The sequence below is a fragment of the Cyprinus carpio genome, chromosome B1, assembly GCF_018340385.1.
Source record: "Cyprinus carpio isolate SPL01 chromosome B1, ASM1834038v1, whole genome shotgun sequence".
Classification (NCBI taxonomy): Eukaryota; Metazoa; Chordata; class Actinopteri; order Cypriniformes; family Cyprinidae; genus Cyprinus; species Cyprinus carpio.
In genome coordinates, this window is record NC_056597.1 from 5,001,567 (window position 1) to 5,016,445 (window position 14,879).

At 36.9% G+C, this 14,879-nt stretch overlaps 1 pseudogene; it reads left to right on the top strand.

Annotated features, from left to right (window-relative positions):
* LOC109048290 overlaps positions 1-13,694 on the top strand; it is a 334,436-nt pseudogene extending 320,742 nt beyond the window's left edge.
* Positions 13,695-14,879: the final 1,185 nt, after the last annotated feature.

Consider the following 14,879-nt stretch of genomic DNA (forward strand, 5'->3'; position numbering starts at 1 on the left):
TGGAGTCACCGGTCTTAAAAATTGGTATAACCCTAGCAACTTTCAAATCCCGAGGGACAATTCCAGTTTTCAAAGACAGTGAGAGAATATGAGTGAGAGGTTCAATAATATAATCAATTGTCTCTTTAATAAGAAGACTTTTAATGCCATCATGACCATGGGCTGCATTTTTAAGTGATAAAATAATATTACGAACTTCTTGAACAGTTGGTGGGTCAAAATTAAGGAATGGAGGATACTGTCCTTTAAGAGAATTTATATTGTTACACAAAGCAAGTCGGACTCCCAATCGAAGGGTTGTGAGTTCGAGTCTCGGGCCGGCAGGAATTGTGGGTGGGGGGAGTGAATGTACAGCGCTCTCTCCACCCTCAACCACCACCATTCAGTGCCTTGAGCAAGGCACTGAACCCCCAACTGCTCCCCGGGCGCCGCAGCATAAAATGGCTGCCCACTGCTCCGGGTGTGTGTTCACAGTGTGTGTGTGTGTTCACTGCTCTGTGTGTGTGTGCACTTCGGATGGGTTAAATGCAGAGCACAAATTCTGAGTATGGGTCATCATACTTGGCTGAATGTCACGTCACTTTCACTTTCACTTCACTTTTAAAGAACAGGGATGTATATCCGAGCCATTAATATTAAATGCTAGTTCAGAACCAACCGATATAAAAAAATCATTAAAGCCATTAGCAATATCAACAGGGTTGGAGAGAACCCCCTTCTTACTGTTCATTACTGTAGAAAGAGCTTTCTTTCTGCGGGGGAGACATCCTCTCTTAATCTCCCTCCTTGCCATCTAAGGCCCTTCAAGAAATACATTTTGCTTAAATGGCAAGGCATACGCAGCAGCAGATCAGGCTGTGGCTTTATTACACACGATGTTGGTGCTTTAAGCATATCAGACTGATCTGCTAAGAGACCTGGATAGAGGCGAGGGCCTTTTTTCCTGATCAGGTAGCCGAGCTGCGCCACACCACAGATCTCTCTCCAGGCTACCAAGCAGGCCGCCTCTGCCATGGGCAGGAAAAAGTATGGCGGCCATGGTGGTAGCGGAGAGACATCTGTGGATGAACCTGGCAGACATCGGGAAGAAAGAAAAGGCTTTCTTCTCGATGCTCGGGTTTCGCCTTCTGAACTTTTCGGTATTTCCATTAAGACGGTGATCGAGAAGTTCGGGGAGATGAAGGCGTGCTCCGCTTCGTTCCACGAAGGTCAAGGTCTGAGCCTGAACAACATAGGGGTCCTGGCCTGTCTCGATCTGAGGATCAAAGACGGGCACAGAAGTCTAGTGTTGCGACTCATGCTCCTCCCCCACCTGCGGGCAGGAGTAAGAGGAATCGTGGGTCACAAGGAGGTAAGCAGAACCTAAGGGATGTGATCCAGACCAGGCAGCGTTCTCGTCTGAATCAGCGATACCGAGGTATCTACTCATTCCCTTTAGGGATTTTTAACTCTGTGAGTTTCCGTTGCAGTGCTCAGTTACAGTGTTTAGTAAACACTCGTCAGCATCAGCCATCCGACTTCATGTTCCGGTTTTAGGCGGCTGAGATCACAGGTTTCTGCAGGAGCCTCCTTGATCATCAGGCCTGGCACAGCACTGCAGGGAATTTCATGGATGTCTGACCAGGTCACCCTGAGGGGTCTCCTGGCCGCTTAGTTGTGCTGTCGCATCCAGCGGGAAGTGTAGGTGGCAGTTACAGAAGTCTTCTTGTATATGCTGCCTCAGGTGATGCTCCCCTCGCCAGAGGTTTGTAAAATTTGAGCTTGCCTCTCCCGTGCGGTTCAGCGCCTCTGCAATGCTTAGGAACCTCTAGGTACACACACTAAGCTCTGTGTACTTTCTGAAAACCACATGGTGGTCAGTGTGCATGTGAACACTTTGCGCACTTTCTAAAATCCACGTAAGTAGTAAGTGTGCATGCAAGACTCTGCACATTTTCAGAAATCCTGTACGGTAAGGGTTACGCGCTCCGCCTCGTTCCCTTTCTTAAGATGATTAGACCTCGGTTCCTTGGGCTCCCTTCATCCAGTGTGTATTTGTTTATACACTTCAAGCATCGCTTCCCTCAACATGAGGGGCTATTTGGGCGATTCTCATGGTAGTTTAGCAGCGCTCCCCTTTTCCAAGAAGGGTCGCCTATGAGCGCGCTACTCTGAATTCGGAGTTCTCCTCTCATATGAGACTGAGTTCTCTGTTTTTTCCCCAGAGCGCTCCAGCATTATTTCCACAGATTGAGTTGATGACTCTCAAACATGTTTTGAGATGCACCATTCCATCTATGAGCTTGCTATATCAGAGTGCCACGAGAGCCCCTCCTTAGAACAGTATTTGAAAATCCATGCTATGGTAAGTGTGCACGTGAAGTCTTTGCACACTTTCTGAAATCCTCACTGTGGTAAGTTTGCACGCTAGTATTCTGCGTTCTTTCTAAAATCCTATATGGTGAGGGCTTCGCGCGGTTGCTTGGTGACCTTTCTTGAGTTGGTAAAAGCCCTGTTCATCTTGGGCGCCACTCCACCTTTGTATCCTCGGATACCTATCTAAACAGGGTGTTGCTACTAGGGATCTGTTGAGACAGCTCCTTCAGCAAGCTTATGTGAAAGCAAGCGGTAGCCCCTGTGTGACAGGCAAGACTTAGTATAAAATGCAAGGTTCTTAGCCGTATCCCTTTAATGGAATCTTTCCTGATTCAAAGCCTTCAGCTCTACCCCGGGCCAAGGCCCTAACGTTTAAGTTGGGTATGTAGCTTAGGCCTTTGGCCGTAAGGGGTACTCTCACAGACAGCCATCTAAACGGCCCAGGGGCAACTCCCATGGAAATGGTAAAGTTGGTACTTAGTGTTCGCCATGATTCTGGCCTGCACTCCCCTAGAGGACGCAGTTCGAAGTTCCCTTGAAAGGGAACGCCTCTGGTTACGAATGTAACCATGGTTCCCTGAGTAGGGAACGAGACACTGCATCCTCTAGCTCCCTGCCATGCTTCGGACGCAAGCTTCAGACGAAGAAGTGAATGACGTGTTCTCCTGGTGCCTGTTTATAGTCGCGCCAGTAGTGACATCAGAGGCTGTCGTCGGCCAACTCGTTGGTGTTTTTTCAATGTATGCTTCAGACACGGGTCATGACGAGGTGTTCCCCATAGCGACCCCTAGAGGACGCAGTCTCATTCTCTACTCAGGGAACCATATTGCAAATAGCAAAGAATTTCATGCACTAAATCTTTATAAAAAGCAATAATAAATAAGTTTTTTTTTTCTTTTTTTTCTTTTTCTTTTTTTGCAGGTTGGGAAAAGATGGAAAGAGAGATGACAGAAAAGGAGACAAGAGAAAGGGTAAGACAATAAATAGTGAAGTGCTATGCAGTCCTTAGATAGTCCCCTAATTACCCATTTGTTGTTATTCTTCAAATAAAGACATTTCTGCAGAGTCCAGACTGCAGAAGTTGCATGGGGATATCAAAACATCTTTGAAGATTGATAACCTTGTAAGTCCAGTCTCAAATTATTATTTTTTTCTTGTATATAGCTTTTAAACCTAATTTCCGTAATGTCAGCTGACACCTACAGACTGATATTGATGTTGTCTGTATAACAGTTTGCTCATGCTCCCTTTGAAATTAATGTATTAACCTTCTTGTTTATGTAATTATGGTAGTGTAAGTAAATTTTCACTCTCTCCATTCTTAGGATGTGAGGAAATGTTTAGTTGCATTGGATGAGTTGAGTTCATTGCATGTTACTACTCAACATCTTCAGAGACACTGTGAACTCATAGCTACTCTTAAAAAGGTATGATTAAAACATTTTTGGGCAACATTGGACAAAAGTCATGTTTGTAAATTATAATTGTAAAAAAAAAAAAAAAAAAAGTTACCTGAAAATGAATCATAGTTTTATACTGTCTTTACAGATCCGCAGGTTCAAAGCCAGCCAGGATGTGATGGACAAAGCCACAATGCTTTATAATAAGTTTAAAAGCATGTTTTTAATGGGAGAAGGAGAGTCAGTGCTCAGTCAAGTGCTCAATAAAAGTCTGACTGAACAGAGACAGTTTGAAGAGGCCAAGAGGGGAGTGCTAAAAAACACAGAACAGACCAAAGAGCAGAAAGGTAAAAAACTGACTGCCACTTGCTTGTTTTACAGCTTACATTTTCGCATTACATACATATGAAGGTAATGAACAAAAATGCAATTATATGCAGCATGGATGTTAAAAAATTAAACACTTTGTGCTAAGAAGCTTCTTCAGTGCTTGAGTAAGATGCATGCTGAGATGCATTACTAATTCCACCTCGTATTGCGCAGCGCAAGTCTGTGAATGAATGTTCCAAAGTGAAGTAAACTTCAACAGATTTCCCCTGCTCAGGGAGTAGGGAGCAATGAACACTGTGTAGAGACCGTCAATCGGAACACAGTTCATGCACGGAGCTCACTTCTAATGAGCTGATTATCTGAATCAGGTGTGTTAACAAAGAGAGACATACAAAATGTGCAGAGTAGGGGGTCATGAGGACTGGAATTGAGAACCGCTGCTCTAAAGTGTAATAATGTCTCATATATCAAAAATCCTGGAGTACAACAGTTTCATATGAGGTGTGAATATAGTATGAGATGTCCCGTATAAGAACTGACCATTGGTTTTTCTACTTATTAGAAATTGAGTCTTTTCTAATAAGTAATAGTCTTATATCTTGAAAATGCTGCAGTACAGCGCTTTCATATGATGAGTGCATATAGTATGGGACGTCCCATATATAACTGATTATTAGTTTTCTCTGCTCATTAGAAATGGGGCTCTTTATATCCCTCAAAAGTGTAATAATGTCTCATATCTCGAAAACGCTGCAGTAAAATGGTCTTATATAATGTGTGCATATAGTATGCGATGTCCCATATAAGACCTTATCATTGGTTTTCTCTACGTATTAAAAATAGGTTCATTTTAGCCTTCTAAAATTTAATAATGTTTTCTCTACTTTTTAGAAATGGGGTCTTTATAGTCCTTTGAAGTAGAATAATGTCCCATATCTCAAAAATGCTGCAGTAAAACAGCATTATAGCGTATGAGCAGTTCATTCATTCATTGGTTCTGAATTAATGAATCATGGCTCGTTGAATCTAAAACAATGCACATTCCTTGGCTAAAAACCCAAAGCTTTTAGCCCCTGAACTCATGCAGGTAAATCAAACTCTCTGCAAGCTGAATGACAGGCCTGGTGCCAGCATGGCTGGGTTTAAATTCCTGACCAGGTCATAAAACTTTATGACCCAACTGGGAAAAACAGAAAAAAGCCCAGCTCGCTAGGAATGCTTGTAAGGAAAAAGGAAAGTAAATATATTCTAAATGTATTGACTGTATTTCCTTTTTTGCTTAGATGTCTTCCATATCAAATTGGAGTATCTGCAATTTTATCGTGTGTTAATCAAACTTTAAATGTGTGAAATTCTGCATATGAATGTAACTTTATGTTTCTCCTGCCTTTACCTGTCATTCTTGGTATCTGTTTAACCGTCTTGCTTTGACCGAACCACTCATTCATAGGAAATTACAGTAAAATGTATTATTCTGGAATTACCATCTTGCTGGAATATAATTGCTGAATTCTGACAACACCATAACTCACTCGAGTGGGTGTCTCCCCAGAGACAAAGGAACTTTTTCCCCGCTTCAGATCGTGGACGCTCATTGGTTGTTCGCGCAAACAGAGGCGTGAACCCAGACGCTCCATAAGAGACTGACCACAGAAAGTTCTTGTTGCACTTCGTCGGAGAGAACGTCTGTTTCCCTGTTTTTTTCATCTCCGTTTTTCTTTTCTTTTCTTTACTAAGTTTTATTCTCATATTCTCCTCTCCCTACACGAGGGAGACGAACTCTGAATCATTTCTTTGGTAACTCCACGTTCGGTGAAACCTTTGAAAACTTCGCGCGAGTCTGCTCGCCCCGGAAAACATGAGAGAACACGCCCAGCTCCAAAAGAACGACACACGCAAGCTCGTCATTAGCAGGCACAAAGAAACCCACATGCAAGTATTATCTTATATAGTGATTTAAACGCTGCTTAAGGTTGTCTATTCCCCTTTTTCAAGGTGATCTGATTCCTTGTGTCTTTCAAAAGGGTTACTGTATGTGATTTTTGCCATACTGGGTGATCACTCTGTGATCTCGCCCTATTTCTCTCACACCTTCTCTCGCTCACCCTTTCACTCTCTCTCTCTCGTATTTGTTTTTTACTGTTTGTATTGTTATAAGCCTATATACTCTGTGTGAATCATAGTTTGATGTATTATTAGTTCAATTATTAAAAACTCCAATATATATTCTTGATTGATTTCTGTCTAAAATGCTCACATCAGATTAAAATTTTTGAATCTTAGCTACAAAGCTTATTTGTTACTTTTACAGTAACCATAAATTTTATAAGGACAGGAGAATGGTTTCATGGCCAGAAACTATTTTTTCATGGAATTATAAGAAGTGATTAACTTTATTGAAAGTTGATAAGTTAATCTTACTGCCGCCGTTGCTGGACAAACCACTGTTTCGATTGCCATGCATGAATTACCCAGTAAAAGATATCAGGTAATTGATATGAGAAATGGAATATTGACATATTAATGAGTAAATTACAGTGCCTTGTAATGAGTGTTATTGATATATTACAAGTTGACCTATTTTTCATCTTCAATAATGTTAATGTAAAGTCATATGAGATATATAATATATTAATCATATTCCTGATTAATTAGTAAAATGCCCTAATATATCATTTGAGCTAAAGTTAAATGTACTACCCAGTGCGGGTTACAGTATAATAGGTGGTGTTTATACCGTAGGGGGACATCCCATATAAAAAACTGACCATTGGTCTTTTCTACTTACTAGAAATAGGTCTTTATGGTCATGTAAAGTGCAATTATGTCTCATCTCAAAAATGCTTCAGTAAAATGGTTTCATGATGAGGTGTCCATATAGTATGGGTCCATCCGGTAAACTAAAACTAACCATCCCAGCCAGTGTTTTTTGTTTTTTTTTTCTAATTATTAGAAATAGGGGGTTTATAGCCCTCTAGAATTCAAGGATTCAAAGCAGTTATTATTGTCATATACCCAGTGAGGGAAAACAAGTGTTCTTTGAGCATTGAAATTCTTACTTTGCTGTCCACAATGAATGCCAAGACAAAACCTATACAAACACATACACAAACTAAGACACACATACATACCATGTAAGAAAAACAATAATAAAAAACTATGTTGCAAGAAGTAGGAATATAGACTATGTAAATAGAAATATAGACTATGGATATCTATATAGGCAAGGGTAGAGTAGGAATATATCGAATGTGAAAATAGAAATATGGACTATGTATATGATATCTATATATGCAAATGTACAGTATTAACTTATGTGCAAAAAACAATAGTGCACTAATGTGCAAATTGAGTGCAACTACATGATAACAATAGCAGCAGTAACAGTAACAGATTTGCAAATTGAGATGAGGCTACATGAGTAATATTAACAAAATACAATGGGTTAGTAACAACAGCAATAAACATTGCCAAATGTTCAATGAGATGAAACAATTACACTTAAAGTGTAATAATATCTCATATCTCAAAAATGCTGCAGTAAAATGGTTTTTATATGAGGTGTGCAATAGTATGGGACGTCCCATATAAGAATTGACCATTCATTTCTTCTACTTTAGGTAGACATGGGGTCCTTTATAGCCCTCTAAAAAACTGTAATCAATACTATGTGTAAGTGTAATAAATCCTGCCTTAGCTATACGATTTTGAAAAGGTAGAAAAAATATAGTAACACACAACAAAGACAACTATAAATAAACACTGATATTTAAAGTATTCCTCAATTGTAAGTTACTTTGGATAAAAGCATTTGCTAAATTAATAAATGTGAAATAAAAAAAAGTAATTTTTTTTATTTATTTTTTATTTAAATAAAATTATTTTTAGATAGCGTTTACATTAAAACCTGGATCATTTTAAGTATGTTAACACCTCTTTATTCATATCAAAAATTAATAGATAATTTATAGAATGGGAGCACCCCCTGTTTTGGCCGCTTTTGCTTTCTCATCACACACTTCTGCTGAGGCAAGCTCCACAGCTGACTTCTACCAAATAGTCAAAGCTGCATACGTCACGAAGTGTTTTATAAGCATGGACTTGTGTTTTCCTGCAGCTTGAAACACTTCCATTTGGGGTGAAAGACAATCAGCATTACCTTGCTTTTTCTTGCTATGTTTGTTGTGAAAAAAGCACAAAAAAAAAAAAAAAACGAACATAATATCTAAAAAAAAAAAATTTATATAATTAATTATGTATTCATTTTCATTGGAATTTTAAGGGATCATGTAAAATAAAATTAAAATAATGGTAATAAATAATAATGATACAAAGGTCAGAAGATTCAACTAACACATCTAATACAAACAATTACATCTTTCTTTGAAAGTTTTTCTTTAGATATAAATGTGATAATAAATGCTACTTTTATGCCTGACAAATTTACAGTATTTTTTTCCCCAACCAAATAGCTCTCAATGCATGTCCTTGATTCACATTCCAGGGTAGTATGTATAAATGAAAATGATTTTATTCAGCGTGAAAGCTCATAAGTTGTTGTGTTTTCATGTTTACAGAACCAAGATTGTGAATGCAAACTTCAACCTTGAAGAGGATGCTGAGACAGCAAAGGACATGTCTCAAGAGAGAATTCTTATCCTGTGGTGGAAAAACAAGTAATAAAAATTTCACATCTTCATGACACGTCCAAAGCTGTTTTAAATGAGTTTGCACCCAAGCATTATGACAAAAAAATCTGGTTCTTAGTGTGACTCATCCTTCAGAGGAGTTCTGTCCTGAAGATGTTTGTTCCACCGAAGAGCCTCCAGTCTCAACTGCCCAGTGGAAGATTTAGTGTATTTCCAACGTCCTACAGGATATCCCCCCATTCCTGGTTGAAGACAAAGATACATTCCCGGATGGGGAATTTAATCGAGCTGTTGTTTCCCGGCTGAAGTTATTTCAATCCAGAGAGCCTCTGTTAGAATAAAACTGTTTACCAATACAACCATGATAAGCCTTTAAAGAAAAGAAAGGAGGAAGGAAGGAAGGAAAGAAATACAACAAGCTATTTTTAAGTAATTGCAACTACACGTGATTTAATTTCAATATTTTAGTTGATGTTTACATTACCTCACTTGATTAGCATGTTTACAGAATGAATGTTCCCAAAGTGAAGTTAAACTTCAACAGATTTACCCCTGCTTCAGGAGTAGGGAGCAATGAACACTGTGTAGAGACCGTCAATCGGAACACAGTTCATGCACGGAGCTCACTTCTAATGAGCTGATTATCTGAATCAGGTGTGTTAACAAAGAGAGACATACAAAAAAATGTGCAGAGTAGGGGGGTCATGAGGACTGGAATTGAGAACCGCTGCTCTAAAGTGTAATAATGTCTCATATATCAAAAATCCTGGAGTACAACAGTTTCATATGAGGTGTGAATATAGTATGAGATGTCCCGTATAAGGAACTGACCATTGGTTTTTCTACTTATTAGAAATTGAGTCTTTTCTAATAAGTAATAGTCTTATATCTTGAAAATGCTGCAGTACAGCGCTTCATATGATGAGTGCATATAGTATGGGACGTCCCATATATAAACTGATTATTAGTTTTCTCTGCTCATTAGAAATGGGGCTCTTTATATCCCTCAAAAGTGTAATAATGTCTCATATCTCGAAAACGCTGCAGTAAAATGGTCTTATATAATGTGTGCATATAGTATGCGATGTCCCATATATAAGACCTTATCATTGGTTTTTCTCTACGTATTAAAAATAGGTTCATTTTAGCCTTCTAAAATTTAATAATGTTTTCTCTACTTTTTAGAAATGGGGTCTTTATAGTCCTTTGAAGTAATGTCCCATATCTCAAAAATGCTGCAGTAAAACAGCATTATAGCGTATGAGCAGTTCATTCATTCATTGGTTCTGAATTAATGAATCATGGCTCGTTGAATCTAAAACAATGCACATTCCTTGGCTAAAACCCAAAGCTTTTAGCCCCTGAACTCATGCAGGTAAATCAAACTCTCTGCAAGCTGAATGACCGGCCTGGTGCCAGCATGGCTGGGTTTAAATTCCTGACCAGGTCATAAAACTTTATGACCCAACTGGGAGAAACAGAAAAAAGCCCAGCTCGCTAGGAATTCTTGTAAGGAAAAAGGAAAGTAAATATATTCTAAATGTATTGACTGTATTTCCTTTTTTTGCTTAGATGTCTTCCATATCAAATTGGAGTATCTGCAATTTTATCGTGTGTTAATCAAACTTTAAATGTGTGAAATTCTGCATATGAATGTAACTTTATGTTTTCCTGCCTTTACCTGTCATTCTTGGTATCTGTTTAAACCCTTTGCTTTGACCGAACCACTCATACATAGGAAATTACAGTAAAATGTATTATTCTGGAATTACCATCTTGCTGGAATATAATTGCTGAATTCTGACAACACCATAACTCACTCGAGTGGGTGTCTCCCCAGAGACAAAGGAACTTTTTCCCGCTTCAGATCGTGGACGCTCATTGGTTGTTCGCGCAAACAGAGGCGTGAACCCAGACGCTCCATAAGAGACTGACACAGAAAGTTCTTGTTGCACTTCGTCGGAGAGAACGTCTGTTTCCATGTTTTTTTCATCTCCGTTTTTCTTTTCTTTTCTTTACTAAGTTTTATTCTCATATTCTCCTCTCCCTACACGAGGGAGACGAACTCTGAATCATTTCTTTGGTAACTCCACGTTCGTTGAACCTTTGAAACTTCGCGCGAGTCTGCTCGCCCCGGAAAACATGAGAGAACACGCCCAGCTCCAAAAGAACGACACACGCAAGCTCGTCATTAGCAGGCACAAAGAAACCCACATGCAAGTATTATCTTCTATAGTGATTTAAACGCTGCTTAAGGTTGTCTATTCCCTTTTTCAAGGTGATCTGATTCCTTGTTGTCTTTCAAAAGGTTACTGTATGTGATTTTGCCATACTGGGTGATCACTCTGTGATCTCGCCTATTTCTCTCACACCTTCTCTCGCTCACCCTTTCACTCTCTCTCTCTCGTATTTGTTTTTACTGTTTGTATTGTTATACGCATATTTACTCTGTGTGAATCATAGTTTGATGTATTATTAGTTCAATTATTAAAATCCAATATATATTCTTGATTGCTTCTGTCTAAAATGCTCACATCAGTAAAATTTTTGATCTTAGCTACAAAGCTTATTTGTTACTTTTCAGTAACCTAAATTTTATAAGGACAGGAGAATGGTTTCATGGCCAGAAACTATTTTTCCTGGAATTATAAGAAGTGATAACTTTATTGAAAGTTGATAAGTTAATCTTACTGCCGTTTGCTGGACAAACCACTGTTCGATTTGCATTAATTCCCAGTAAAAGATATCATGTTAATTGATATGAAAAATGGAATATTGACATATTAATGAGTAAATTACAGTGCCTTGTAATGAGTTATTGATATATACAATTGACCTATTTTTCATCTTCAATAATTTTAATGTAAATGTCATATGAGATATATATATTAATCATATTCCTGATTAATTATTAAAATTCCCTATATATATCATTTGAGCTAAAGTTAATGTACTACCCAGTGCGGTTACAGTATAATAGGTGGTGTTTATACAGTATGGGACATCCCATATAAAAACTGACCATTGGTCTTTTCTACTTACTAGAAATAGTGTCTTTATGGTCATGTAAAGTGCAATTATGTCTCATCTCAAAAATGCTTCAGTAAAATGGTTTCATATGAGGTGTCCATATAGTATGGGTCATCCCGTAAAATAACTAACCATTGTTTTTTTTTTCTTTTTTTTTTTTCTAATTATTAGAAATAGGGTGTTTATAGCCCTCTAGAATTCAAGGATTCAAAGCATTTATTGTCATATACCCAGTGAGGAAAACAAGTTTCTTTGAGCATTGAAATTCTTACTTTGCTGTCCACAATGAATGCCAAGACAAACCTATACAAACACATACACAAACTATACACACATACATACAATGTAAGAAACATAATAATAAAAACTATGTTGCAGAAGTAGGAATATAGACTATGTAAATAGAAATATAGACTATGGATATCTATATATGCAAGGGTAGAGTAGGAATATAGAATGTGAAAAATAGAAATATGGACTATGTATATGATATCTATATATGCAAATGTACAGTATTAACTTATGTGCAAAAAACAATAGTGCAGTAACGTGCAAATTGAGTGCAACTACATGATAACAATAGCAGCAGTAACAGTAACAGATGTGCAAATTGAGATGAGGCTACATGAGTAATATTAACAAATATACAATGGTAGTAACAACAGCAATAACATTGCAAATGTTCAATGAGATGAAACAATTACACTCTAAAGTGTAATAATATCTCATATCTCAAAAATGCTGCAGTAAAATGGTTTTATATGAGGTGTGCATATAGTATGGGACGTCCCATATAAGAATTGACCATTCATTTCTTCTACTTATTAGACATGGGGTCTTTATAGCCCTCTAAACTGTAATAATAATATGTGTAAGTGTAATAAATCCTGCTACGATTTGAAAGGTAGAAAAATATAGTAACACACAACAAAGACAACTATAAATAACACTGATATTAAAGTATTCCTCAATTGTAAGTTACTTTGGATAAAAGCATTTGCTAAATTAATAGATGTAAATAAAAAAAGTTATTTTTTATTTATTTTATTTAAATAAAATTATTTTTAGATAGAGTTTACATTAAAACCTGGATCATTTTAAGTATGTTAACACCTCTTTATTCATATCAAAATTAATAGATAATTTATAGAATGGGAGCACCCCCTTTTTGGCCGCTTTGCTTTCTCAGTACACACTTCTGCTGAGGCAAGCTCCACAGCTGACTTCTACCAAATAGTCAAAGCTGCATTACGTCACGAAAGTGTATAAGCATGGACTTGTGTTTCCTGCAGCTTGAAACACTTCCATTTGGGGTGAAAGACATCAGCATTACCTTGCTTTTTCTTGCTATGTTTGTTGTGAAAAAGCACAAAAAAAAAAAAAAACGAACATAATATCTAAAAAAATATATAATAATTAATTATGTATTCATTTTCATTTGAAGGGATCATGTAAAATAATAATAAAATAATGGTAATTAAATAATAATGATACAAGGTCAGAAGATTCAACTAACACACTATACAAACAATTACATCTTTCTTTGAAAGTTTCTTTAGATAAAAATGTTTAGGCTACATTTATGCTGCCAAATTTACAGTATTTTTTTCCCCAACCAAATAGCTTCTAATGCATGTCCTTGATCACATTCCAGAGTATGTATATGAAAATGATTTTATTCAGCAGAAAGCTCAGTTTTTTGTTTTCATGTTTACAGATACCAAGATTTTGAATGCAAACTTCAACCTTGAAGAGGATGCTGAGACAGCAAAGGACATCTCAAGAGAGAATCTTATCTGTGGTGAAAAACAAGTAATAAAAATTTCACATCTTCATGACAAGTCCAAAGCTGTTTAAATGATTTGCCCCAGCATTCTGACAAAAAAATCTTGTTCGTAGTGTGACTAATCCTTCAGAGGAGTCTGTCTGAAGATGTTTGTCCACCGAAGAGCCTCCAGTCTCACCTGCCCAGTGGAAGATTATTTAGTATTGCCAACATCCTACAGATATCCCCCATTCTGTGAAGACAAAGATACATTCCCGGATGGAATTTAATCGAGCTGTTTCCGGCTGAAGTTATTTCAATCCAGAGAGCTCTGTTAGAATAACTGTTTACCAATACAACCATGATAAGCCTTTAAAGAAAGAAAGGAGGAAGGAAGGAAGGAAAGAAATACAAAGCTATTTTATAGTAATTGCAAATACACGTGATTTTAATTTCAATATATTTTAGTGATGTTTACATTACCTACTTATTAGCATGTTAAATTCAAGTTTTAGCTAGATTCTGTTGTTTTGGCTTGATTTGAAAGATTTAATAGTCAAGTTTAGTTGATTCTTGCTTGTTTCACCATTCATGCTCATAAGACTGCTGTATAAAAACTTGTTGTAACCTTAATAAAGTTTACCTCAGAACCTCTTCTCAGATACCAAACATTAATGCACTTTGAATATCTTGCACTTGCATTTATGTATAACATTATATTTAGCTATTGACCATTCTGAGTAAATGCCCATTTCTGAGCTTTTGCCAATGTCTAACGGTCTATAACTGTCTATAATTAGACACTTACCGTTTCTCATTTCTCAACAATTTTGTCACCATGACCAAACTGTTTAAGATATCAAAAGATACAAACTGTTTAAGATATCAAAAGATAAATTATATTTATGAAATATAAAAAAGTGAATATAACAAAAATGTTGCAATATACAGTATTTACAAACAGTATAATAGTAGTACATTTTAAGTTAGAGATCAATTAAATGTTCCTGGATCAACATAGGCATAGGCCAGGAAATCTCCTAGTTTGTTTCCTTTATCATCATAATGAAACATTCAAATGCACTGATCACAAAATAGACAGGGGTCCATAGGGGCAAAAGCATCACTGTTTGTTATCCATCTGCCATGCAAATATATAACAACTTCCTTTTAAAATACAAAAAAATTATAATGTTTATAATAATTTGTTATTTGTAGTGTATTATTGAAAAAAATAATAATAATAATAATTTATTTTATTTTTTTTTTTTTTTATTTTTGTATGTATTTTAATATATAAGTATTTCATTGTTCAGTTTTCAGGCATTTATCATCCTCTTTGTGGAATGG